Source organism: Furipterus horrens, unplaced genomic scaffold (genome assembly GCF_987537825.1).
Source record: "Furipterus horrens unplaced genomic scaffold, mFurHor1.1.pri manual_scaffold_4, whole genome shotgun sequence".
NCBI lineage: Eukaryota > Metazoa > Chordata > Mammalia > Chiroptera > Furipteridae > Furipterus > Furipterus horrens.
Window position 1 is genome coordinate 66,571,194 of NW_028327174.1, and position 12,795 is coordinate 66,583,988.

Below are 12,795 nucleotides of genomic sequence, written 5' to 3' on the forward strand. Positions count from 1 at the left end.
ATAAAATGTACTTAAAAATAATAATTAATAAATAAATTCACACACACCAGAACTATTGGGAAACAGACACTTCTCCAAGGAGGACATACAGAGGGACCATAGGCATATGAAAGGATGTTCAACATCACCAGCCATCAGATGAATGCAAATTAAAATCACAATGAGAAAGTGCCTCACACATGTCAGAATGGCCACCATTAATAAATCAACAAACAAGTGCTGGCGAGAATGTGGACAAAAGGCAACCCTAGTGCACGGTTGGCAGGAATGCAGACTGGTGCAACCACTGTCAAAAATAGTGTGGAATTTCCTCAAAAAAACAAAAAATGGGACTGCCTTTTGACCCAGACATTCCACTACTGGGATTATACCCGAAGAATCCTGAAACACCAATTCAAAAGAACTTATGCACCCCTATGTCCAAAGCAGCATTATTTTGACAATAGGCAAATGCTGGAAACAGCCTGAGGGCCCATCAGTAAATGAGTTGATCAAAAAACTGTGGTACATTTACACAGTGGAACACTATGCAGCAGAAAGAAAGAACTCCTAACTTTTGCAACAGCATGTATGTGACTGGAGAGTATATGCTACGTGAAATAAGCGATTCAATGAAAGACAAATACCATCTCACCCATCAGAGGAACCTAATTAGCAAAAACAAACGAATGAGCACAGCAGAACCAGAGACATGAAAACATGGAACAGTCAGAGGGGAGAGGGGAGGGGGATAATGGTGGAAAGAAGGGGAGGGGACTTGTCAAAGAACACATGTGAATGACGCACGGACAGGGACAACAGGGTGGGGATTGACTGTGAAGCAGAGGTGGGCTCGGCACAGGAGGGCAAAGAGGGGAAAATTGGGACAACTGTCATAGGATAACAGAACACTTTTTTAAAGGGAAAAAAAAAACCACTAACAGGAATTCAGATAACATGTTAAAGAAGTAACAAAATAGAGAAAACGTAAAGAAAAGTACATCTTTGTTTACTCAAAAACATTAAGCCAGCTCCTAAAGTTTAACTTCTAGGTAAACAACACTCCCCTGGTTTTATGATGCACTACTACTAAACAAAATCTTCATTGGAATAACAAGTTCTTTATGAAATTTCCCGTGTAAGTGAAACTAAATTTCTCCCTAGAGACAGTTCCTTTCCCAGAATGGCCTTAACTCCATAATCTACTGCTTAGAACCCAAAGAGACTAATCAAACCTTATCAGCTTACAATACTCAAAATTTGACTTTCATGAGAAAAGTTCACAAATTTGTATTTGCAAATGTAATTAATATCACTAAAATCAGATGTTATGGCTTACGTTCACTAAAACTTAGATTATTTAACGATCTTATTGAAACTATTTTCTAATAGGACATTTGCCATAAAACTATATATTCCAAGAAAGATATCATCCAAAGAAGCAACACATTCCATTGTATAATTTTATGGGTTTTAAAAATGTTGTTGGTAGCAACTTGAAATGCTTTTGTCTAAAAAATAAACAGACAAATAGGTATTCAAAGATGATTCTGTGTGACAGAACTTCTCAATAATTGAATAAATAAAAGATCAAAATATCTCATCGATAATTTCTAAACCGAAAGCAGGACCCAGAGATTGAACTCATTACCAAAGCATCACGACCTTCCTCTAAACAAACTTTTGACAAATCAAAAGAATTAGAAGCTACTGATTATACCACAAATTATTACTATATTGACTTTGTCATTAAAAATCAGCCACCATGGCCAGGTGGGCCCCCGTTGTACTAATGCAAAGTGGGAAGAACACGCCCTCCCATCAAGGGAGGGAAGTTGTAACCTGCCATAGCATCACCTAGATTCAGCTACAAGTGTGTCTAAACACAGGGATGATGCTAAGACTTGCAACAATAATGGCTGTGACGCAGCCAGAAATGCCCCCTGTGGTCTGATAGAAGGTGGAAAGAGACATATCTCATGACATACCTGTATTCTCCATGGTGGTGGCTGTTGCAAGTGTCAGAGATCTTGTACGCCAGGTGGACTGCAGGTGCACTGGTGGCAAGCATGAACACTAGTGCCTGTGATCATGGGGACGGTGTTATACTCTGCAGTGAGGTTGTGGATGTTCCTCCTCCTGCAGCAGCCATGCTGTGGCCAGATGGATCCCCAGTTAGGTAAAGAAGTGGTGGCTCCAGCCGAGGGAATGCTGCCACTGGGTGGTATGTTGTCAGAATGAGGAAGTACAAGGACAATGGGCAGTGGTTTTCCCTGGATACAGGGGAAGAATGGAAAAGGACACCCTATGGAGCAGGAGTGGTGTCCATAGGCTCCTCGGGGTCCATGGCAGGGATTTGGTGAAGTGCCATGGATCTTACACTGCCACCTGGAGATAAGATTGTGGTGGCATAGCAAGGAGGAGTGGTGTCCATTTGCGTGTCATCATCCTGTAAAGCCGGCCGAGAGGTCAAACGTGTAGATGCTCTGGCAGTGATGGTAACAAGGGCCTGCCCCGTTTGAGTGGCCAGGGGAAGGGTTCCTGCAGGCACCGAGGCAGGTGGAGGCAGAGAAGCAGCAGGCTGAGCGACCTGTGTCTTGTCCCCCACAGTCTTTTTCCTTGGACCCTCAGTGTTTTCCGTGGTGTCCAGCTTTGGGTCCACAGCAAGGCAAGGCAGTTTAGCAGGTGGGGGCAGCTCACCTCGATCCCACCGCAGTGGTGGCAGTGGAAGCAAGAGCGGCCCAGAGAGCTTTCTTTTGCGGGGCCTCCTGCTGGCAGAGGCCGTGGGAGAATTTCTGCTGGATGACTTTTCAGCATCCTTCCCCTTACGTACACATGGTGAATCTGGAGCTCTGGGCAGATGCCCACTGCTGTGGGGGCTGTCCCGGTGATCCTGCCCTTTTTCCTCTACCTGGCTGGTGTCGTGTGCCGTGCCTTTTGGGGACTCTTCCCGGACCTTCACCACCACCTCCTTTGGGCAAGGAAGTGGGACGATTCTAGAGGGCCCCGGCTCCTCAGCCTTGACTGCCTGCTCAGGTGGTGAACGCAGGCCACATCTGCGACCTGAAGGACGAATAGGGCCCGGTCTCAAGGGTCCAAACCTCCTGGATGTACCAGCAGGAAGCACGGGCTTCTTCGGGGGGTCCTTCCATTTCACCAACCAGTGGACTTCCAGAGGGAAGCGCACAGTCTGTGCGAGAGGACACCGCCCTCTCAGGGCAAGGCCGAAGGCAGATGGTCCAGGAGCATGACAGGGATGAAACAGTTGGTGGAAATGGCTGACTGCAGGGTGGTCCCAGCCAGGTGGGCCATAATTACTGGTGGCAGGGTGATGGCCACCAGGCAAGGGATGGTGGCCGCAGCGGAGGCGGCAGAAGAACAGGCGAATCCGAGAAAGGAAATTGCCCATGTAGAGGCAGTTGTGCGCCAAACGAACTCAAATAGAGTGGAAACAGGGAGAGTCTCTCCTTTGCTTCCTCCTCCTCTGGGGTTCTAGCACGCACTGAACTGACTTCAGCCAGGACCTTCTGATGTCTCCATGGAAACATCAACGGACCTTGAGAGGTCAGAGGGGAAGGGGCGGGGCCTCCATGAATGGCCAATCCCATCATGACCTTCTAGCACCTGGGACCTGCATCTCTGTGTAGCAAGTGTTTGGCACCTGCCTGGCCCTCCATGAGGGCTTTGTCCCATACCACTGAGGCCCCACCTGCCTGACATCACCGTGTCTGGCCACTGGCTCTGTGGGAGTTTTGGCGCCTGCCCCACTGTTGTCCCAGGGGCCAGATCCTGCTCAGTCAGTACGGCAGCCACCCAGCTCCTTCCTGGACGTGGTCCACCTCCTCAGGGGACCTTTTCAGCTTCTCTTGGAAGCCCGAGGCAGGTGCACTTTCTCCATGTCTGCCCTGGCCACCAGCCTCGCCTGTCAGCTGTGAAACACTGTGAGGTGGAGTGGGCACAAAGCCCTAACCAACAGGCTGCTGCACCTGGAGACATCCCAGAAAAGAGCTGGCAGCTAGCAGGGGTGTAAACCCAATGTGCTGAATTACTAATGAATAAAAAGGGAAGGAACTAATGGAAACCAAAGCATACTGAATTGCTCAGAAGGAACAAAGATACATATTAACTTTAGAATTTGTTAAACATAAATGTGAAATGTTTAAAAACGACTATTAAGATTAAAACAGGGGCCCGGCTGGTGTGTTTCAGTGGATTGGGCGCCACCCTGTGAACAATAAGGTCACCGGTTCAATTCCCAGTCTGGACACATGCCTGCGTTACAGGACAGGTCCCCATTTGGGGGCATGCGAGAGGTAATCGGTCAATGTATCTCTTACACACTGATGTTTCTCTCCCTCTTTTTCTCCCTCCCTTTCCCTCTCTCTAAAAGGAAATAAATGAAATCTTTAAAAAAAGAAAACAATAGAATTAGCTATAACTTCCATGTCAGTATAGAAAACACAAAGTAAAAATATTTCAATCATTCCCAAATAAGTCACTCTAATATTAGAAAAGAAGAAAAAGCAGGATAAATTGAAAGCGAAAAGTAACTATTAGGAAAAAGTACAACTCCATGAGAAATATAAGTAATTGATCAGTTCAAGGCAGATTATTTTCAGATTGTGTTAAAATATTCTAACTATATTGTTTAAAGAGACTTGTAACACATAAGAACCCAGAAATATGTTTAGAAATCAGTTTGTTAAAAATAAGTATAGCTATATTATTATCAAACAAAATATACTTAAAGGTTTAAAAAAAGAGAAAGACATTGCTAAAGTGGAACCTGTAAAATAATTTAACACTTTAATTCCCTAAGAATACATAACATAATAATTCTAAGTTACTTTGTACCTAATAACAAATCAAAATGGACATAAAGCAAAAAGAAAAATAATTACAGAAGAAATTGACAAAGTTAGTCAAGGCAATTGAATGTACTTGGATGCAGAAAATGTTAAAACAACTTTTTTAGGAACTGAGAAATCAGTAGGCAAAACAAGTATGTGAGCTTATAGTAGATATAAGCAATACGATAAAAACACACGGCCATATACATACACACATAAAGAACAGCATTGAAAAATTGGAGAATAGACATGTTTCAGGAACAAATGGGACATTTATGATAACTGACCACATATTAGGCCACAATTAAGCCTTAACAATGGAAAGACTCCCAAATCAGGAAGTATGAGTTTGCCACTCATCCCAAGTTTGTTTTTCAATCATGGTTTCCTTTGAAAGCATTAACATAACTCACAAACACTATATGAAGGTAGGAGAAACAAGAGTTCAGATGGACATATGCAGTATCATACCATTCACACAAAAGACTTAGACAGTAAAAGATTGTATTAGAAATTTCAAAATTCAAGAGATGCTAACTCTTAGATTCAGTGCATGAGGAATGAAAGACCAGGAACACTCAGATTTATTGTGCTGTTTTATTTCTTAAAGCTAGTACTTCCACAAATGTTCAGTATATCACCTTTATGCCTTCTTACATGCCTGAAAGTTTTATAATAAAAAATAAACTAACAAATAAACAAATACTCTGCATATTTCTTATTGTGAAAGAACAAAGATAACATATTGCTTGTAAAAGTGATATATTGTTTCAATCACTCAAAAACAAAAAGTAAACAATGGAAGCTAATTTTATGTTGGAGGATATAAATTTCAAAAGGTGAACCAAAACAGTGTAAAACAAAATCGGCAAAATCCAACAACTGCAGACAATTATGTCCTTAAAAGGAATAGCAGAAATCTTCCATTATATGTTTTCCAAGACTGTATTATGCCACATGTTAATGAGAATTCTTGGTGAAAGTTCAGGAAATATTTCACATTGTATCACACCCTGGAGAGTCACAAAGCACATTACTACATGAAATGGTTCTGTGAAACCAGCTATCAAATCAACGTTTAATTTCATTTAATTTCAAGTTTCCCAAACTCATTTGATCATAGACCCTTCTAAGGAATGCCTACTAGCATACTTTCAGGAGATTAATGTTTCATTGAACAGAGTTCAGGAAATATCCCCACAAAATTTTATTTCCTATAGTCATAACTAAGTGAGGAGTAGTTTACTTTAGCTATTTCTATTTCATTTATATGAAAAGTAATGTGTACTCAATAATTCTTCGGGTAAAAATACCCAAATAATATTTTTCCTCCCTATGCTTGTCTCTTGTCATCTTTGTTGCTAAAATTAAAAGAGAGAGTGTTCTAAATACATAACAAGACCTGTTAACCATCAGGCCATTGTTAACTATTTACTATCAGATATTTTCTATTCAAAATATTTTTATTCAATTTTACTTCTCACTAATTGCAGAAGCAAACCATAGAACACTAATCAAATCCAAAACAAAAAGATATAGAGTAAACCTATTTGAAATTCAGCTATAACCAATATTATGGTCATAAAGGTCAGATAGACCTCATTAGATATACTTTTTCTTAATATATATTTTCCAAAGGACTTTGCTCAAGTGAAACATCCCCTCCCTCTTTGTAATAACCTGATTTCTATTCTTAAGATAATTTAATCTTCTCTGAAAACCAGTTTCTGTGATTTAACATCTTAGATTCAATTCATTTAAGTTCATCATGTAAGTCAAGTGAGCTTTATATCAAAGCAGAGTCCAAGTAAAACATCTTCAGTCAGACTTCCAGCATTAAGGTTACAATCCTCCCACAACCAAAAGAGCAACTCAGATCTCCTTGATCAGTACTTTAGTCCTTTGGTTGACTGCCATAAAATGGTATCCAGCAATATATGTCTGTCATTATTGGGAAACCTTCATCTTATTCGTGCATTTCATGCATTTATGTACCGATTGATTCATCCACTTAACTAAAAGTAAATATATATGCTCACTCTTCAAACTAAACAGGATTATACAAGCTTGGATATAGCACGGCAAATATGTAGGAAAAAAATAAAGGAGGGCGAAAGCGAGGAAGAAAGAATTCACTATCTCATTTTGGTATTGGCTCTCAAGTCAAACTTATAGCAACTAGAGCCAAATGCGATTTCATTAATGCTCTATTTAGGCCAGGGAATTATTTTCTTCAAACAGAATATGGTTGAAAGTGATACTAAATATCCAGAGTCCAGGAGCAGTCCTGTTTCCACAGGAACCTGGCAGGAGACATTCCCATCAGGGCCATTAGAGAACTGGAAATGGGCCTAGACTCTGCTCCAGTCTCACTCCCAGACTCAGTTCTTGAACAGTCTTGCTGACCCAGGCCTTGCTGAGATGCATGCCGGCCAATGCTCCAGGAGACCAGCGAGCCCACCCAAGGCCAACAGCAGGTCCTACATGGACCTGTATCAACTTCATTCTCTCTCAACTCTATAGTTCACAAGCAGTTAGGCCCATCCGGAGACCCACCAGAAGACGTGCCCACCTACACCCTTAGAGGTTAGCCTGCCATCCTCGGTCTGACTGTATATCCTGGAATGGCCCTCTAAATCAGCTGCAACCCCTCCCAGCCTGGGTCAGGAAACAGTCCTGTTTATCCAAAAGGCCTGGCAGGAGACAAGTGCATCTTGCTTGCCTCAAGAGCAATGTCTGCAGAACTCAACCCTGACTGTGGACCCCAAAAGAGACTGGGGCTCAGCTTCTGCCTCTTTCAGCCATAGTATGGATCTAGTCCTGCCCACCCAGGGACACAGGCATGGACCTGACAAGGAACCACACATGTATGTACACCTAGTAAAGGCTAGCTGTCTGAAGACCTAACTGCAGACCCTGAAGTGGAACCTTCTCCCCGCACCACCCTATTGAATAAGATCCTGGGAGTGGTCCCTTGTTCCTAGGACCAGGCATGATACATGAAAGCCTGAGAACTCTGGAACAAGCCTGCCAACTGCACACTCCACTGCAGACACAACAGAAGCTTCACTGAATGCAAATATTAACTAAAGGGAGAACCGAGGGAAGAAATAAACAGCAATACAATAATAATAGGGGATTTCATTATCCCACTTTTAACACTGGGTAGACTATCCAGACAGAAAATCAATAAGGAAACAGTCAACCTGAATAACACCATAGGTCAAATCAACTAACAGACATATACATAACATTCCACTCAACAGCACCAGAATAAAAATTCCTCTTGGCACGTGGAACATTCTGAGATAGAGCATATGCTGGGTCACAAAGAAAGTCTTAACACATTTAAAATGACTTCACATCAAGTATCTTTTCCAAGCACAATTATATGAAACTAGAATCCAGAACAGGAGAACTGTAGAATTCACAATACATGGAAATTAAGCAATGTACTCCTAAACAATCAATGAGTCTGAAAAGAAATAAAAAATACAGTAAGACATACAAAAATGGAAACAAACATAGCAAAACTTATGGAATGCAACAAAAGCAGTTTTAAAAAGGTAGGTTATAGTGTTTTTTTGAAGAGCTAAACAAAATGGACAAAAAAATAGGCTATAATTACCAAGAAGAAAGAGAGGACTCAAATAAATAACATTAAAAATGAAAGAAGAGACATTACATTTATACTGCAAAAATCTTTTCTAATCATATACCTGATAGGGGGTTAATATTGAAAATATATAAACAAATCCTACAACTCAATAGGAAAAAAACTCAAATAACTTAATTAGAAAATGGGAAAAGGATACCAATAGTTTTCCTAAGAAGACATACAAGTGACCAACGGGTACATGAAAAGAGGCTCAATGTCACTTATCATCTGGAAGTGCTTATCAAAACCACAGTGACATATACATTGCACCTGTTGGGATGGCTATTAAAGACACAAGCTATAACAAACATTAGCAAAGATGTGGAGAAAAGAAAACAGTGTGTACTATAGATGGAAATGTGAATTGATACAGTCATAATGGAAAAAAGGTATTGACATTTCTCATAAAATTATAAACGCAACTACCATGTGATACAGCAACTCTACGGCTGGGTCTGTATCCAAAGGAAATGAAATCACTGATTGAAGAAATACCTGCACCCCCATGTTCCCTGCAGCATTCCTCACAACAGCCAGGGTGTCAATAGATGAATGGATAAAGAAAATGTGGTATTTGGATATATCCATATATAAAAATATTTATTTATTTATTTATTTAATTGATTATAACAAGGAAGAAAATCTTGCAATTTGCAACAACATAGAAACAGACTAGCCTGGTGGTTGCCAAGAGCTAAGGGAAAAGGAAAATGGGAAAATGTTGGTCAAAGAGTATAAACTTGCAATTATAGATGAATGAAACCTGAGGGTCTAGCCTACTGCATGGTGACTATAGCTAACAACCTGTATTGTATACTTGGAATTTGCTAACAGAATAAATCCAAAATATTCTTGTCATACACACAAAAAGTAACTATGTGAAATAATACATGTAGCTAAATTGCAGGCAGTTATATAAAACAATTATGATTTGGGGTAAGAGTTAAAACTGGCTTCATCTGTAGTTTAGAGGTTTTCTTATTGCTGAAATATATATCTTAAATCAATTATTCTAGCTTCAGAAGGATTATGCACAACCTTGTAAGATAGTTTTCAACTACTCTAACCTTTTTAAAACAAATGATTGATTTAAAATTATTTAAATGGACATAACCATAAACATAAATGGAAGAAGCTTGTGTATGGCATCTATTTCCATGAATAGCCTACATTTTCCTCAGTATAAGTTTCTTTAACATGACCCTTTATTCTCTATTGTGAACATCTTAAAGCTTAATATAAAACTACATTGCCATTTATAATTAACAATACAAACTGATTGCTTAGGATGTTGTCTTTTAATCCATCCAAACTCTTAGTCACAGAAAAATTTTATGAACATGGAATGAATACTTATTTTTCTCCCAAAGATAACTAAGTCCACTACAAATACTATTTTAATATTGCTTTCAAAGGTCAGGATTTGCACATGTGAAAGTTCATATTTGCTTTTGACAGTATTTCTATATCAGAGTTGTGTTCAGCCAATTTCAGAAATCTTTTAAAGAGGCAAAAGAAAACCCAATCAACATAAATGAAAATTTAAGAAAAAATTGTAAGTGCTGACAAAATGTCATTTGATGGCTTTTCAAAAAGAAATGGATCTATTTGTAGCAACTGGGCAATATTTTTTTAGCCAGCTGCAGAACTATTGAGCTTAAGAGTTAATGCTCCATTTCCTTCAAAATGTGAGCATATTTAACCTAATTCATGAAGTGTTCTCAAGTTTGAAGCTATCAATAGGTAATTAGACTCAGCAACTTATCCTCTAGCTATGCTAACACCATTGTTGAAGACACAAGTATCTTTGATAACACACAGGTTCCAGTTTATAAGTGCAGTAAAAAACAAAAACAAAAAACCTCATATACTCTGTCTACTGACCAAATATGTGATTATCTCAGTTTGTAAAATTTATATAGAAAACATCGGTAAGCAAGTAAAATTGTAAGTTTTTTCTCTGACCCCACAGAATAATGATGTCATATTTTGCAAATTTATGAAATGATATTATTCTTGGCAAAATCGAAAGTGATTTCAGAACTGAAAAAGAGATGTAGAGACCCAAGATGGCAGAGGGTTGATTGGAAGCTACACTAACCTCCTTCTAGGACCAATCTGAATTACAACTCAATTGTGGAGAAATCATCTAGAATAACCAATTGAACAGTAGCTGGAGAGAAGCCTCATAACCATGGACAGACAGAAGAGACTGCTTCACCACAGTGTGACTGGTACAGAGTGCAGAGGGATGGCTAGGCTCCCATAGGTGGCAGTTGAAGTGCCAGCAAAAATTTGCAGTGGCCGGATGTAGCAGGGTGGTTCCCACTGAGAAGTGTGGAGTCTAAACTCCAAGCTGGGCTCCTTATCCTACAGCAACAGGGCCAGAAAGGAACCCAGATAACATCCAGCTGTGAAAACTGGCAGAGCCTCTGCCTGCCAAGGAGAGAGAACTGAAGATGGGGAGAGCCTTTTAAATTTTCAATGCACAAAATTTCATTTGCAACCACTTGCCTTGGGCTCTGGAAGATGTGGGGGCAGAGTGAACTAGAGACACTTGAGGAGAGTCTTCAGTTGGTGGCTCTGGGGAGAGGATAGAGAGAGCAGCTGCCAGGATACCTGTGCTGAGTCATTCACCATAATACAGGTGCTATCTTGCTCAGGTGAGCACAGCCATTCAAGTGGCATCACCCTTAGGGTAAGCAATAGCCCTGGGACAGGAATTACTCTTCCCCACCCTGTGATCCTTAAGCCTGTCTGATGATTACAGATTGATTAGTTTAACAACTGAGGGAGAGAGCCATAGACTATGGATCAATGGTAGTCTTGAACAAGCTGCCTAAGGCCAGACTGGAACACCATCTAACATTACCACTGGTGGAGCTAGAAAAAAAAGAAGGTGCTAATACTAGACCTACTGACATGGATTCTGCTGTGGCCTTCTTCGTGATTTGCATTAGTATCTCTCCTGCATAGCTTTGAAACATTCATTTCTTGTCCTTCAAGTTTGTGCATAGTAAGTCACTAGTTTTTATCTTATAGTTAATTTCAAATCCATATTTTGCTCCTCCCTTGTCTTTCTCCATTTTAACTTATTTCCTCCTATTTTTTTAAATTCTATTTTCACACTTTTATGACTCGTCTCCATTCTGCACTCTTACTATTTCTCCCGCTTCATCCTCTCAAAACCACTTTTCTTGTCATCGGTCATTTCACATTGTTTTTCCTATTCTTAAACAGCCTCATTCTCTCACCCTCTATATGAGTCTTTGCTTGTTGATTGTGGATATGGTGGCGATTTTTCCATTTGTTTTGTTTCATTCCTAGATCTTCACTATTTTTGTATTTCATATATCCAATGTTACCATTCCTCTCTCATACTCCACTTTGTCTTTCTCCTGCCCTTTCTTGTTTTCATTTTAAATTTGAGTTTTTGCCTATCTTAGCCTGGTTTTCATTTCTCACACTTAGTATACATTCTCCCTCTATCATCTGAAAGTCAATTCCTTTTGCTCTAGGCATCTCTTAAGCTTTTCTTTCATTATTCCCCATTCTTCCTATCCCACCTATATTAATCTTGCTTATTGCTTGTTGATAGTGCTGTAGTACATCTTCTTCTACAATCTGGTTCCTTTATTTCCCTCTTTTTCTTATTCTTCCTCTTCTTTTTTTTTGTTCTCTTTCACTATATATCGTCGTCGGCAGCCGTCCATCTCGAGAGACGATGGTGTAGCTTCTTAAGAGTCTATCTGCACCGCCGAGAATGGCTGTGCAGTCCAACTCGGGAGTGACACATATATATGTATGTTTAAATCTCTGTTTAATCCTAATACTGTATGCTTCCCTTCTTTTACTTCCTTCAACCTTCTTCCTTCCCTTTTTATTCATGATGTAAATTTTACTTTCTCTCATCACCTAGCCCCTATTCCTTCCTCTTATTATTGCTCATCTCTATACCATCTTAAAATCATTTTTCTTTCAGTTAGTCATCTCTTATTCATTTTTCCTTTTCTGAAATAGTCTTAATCTCTTTACACCTTTATTATTACTGTCTTATTTACTGTTGATAGTGGGATTGTGGATGGGGCTTATATTTGCGGGTGGCGTTTTCTTTCCTGAGCTACTGGTGACATACTGGAAGCACCCATCCAATAGCATACAAGATGTGGTGGAGGGAGTTACATTCAGAAAGGCAGCAGGAAGCGAAAAACCCACCAAAGTATGGCCCATCAACAACTAAAACCGAATTACAACCAGAGAGCTCACATAAACAGCATAAAATAGCATCCCAACAGCATCAGATTGGGA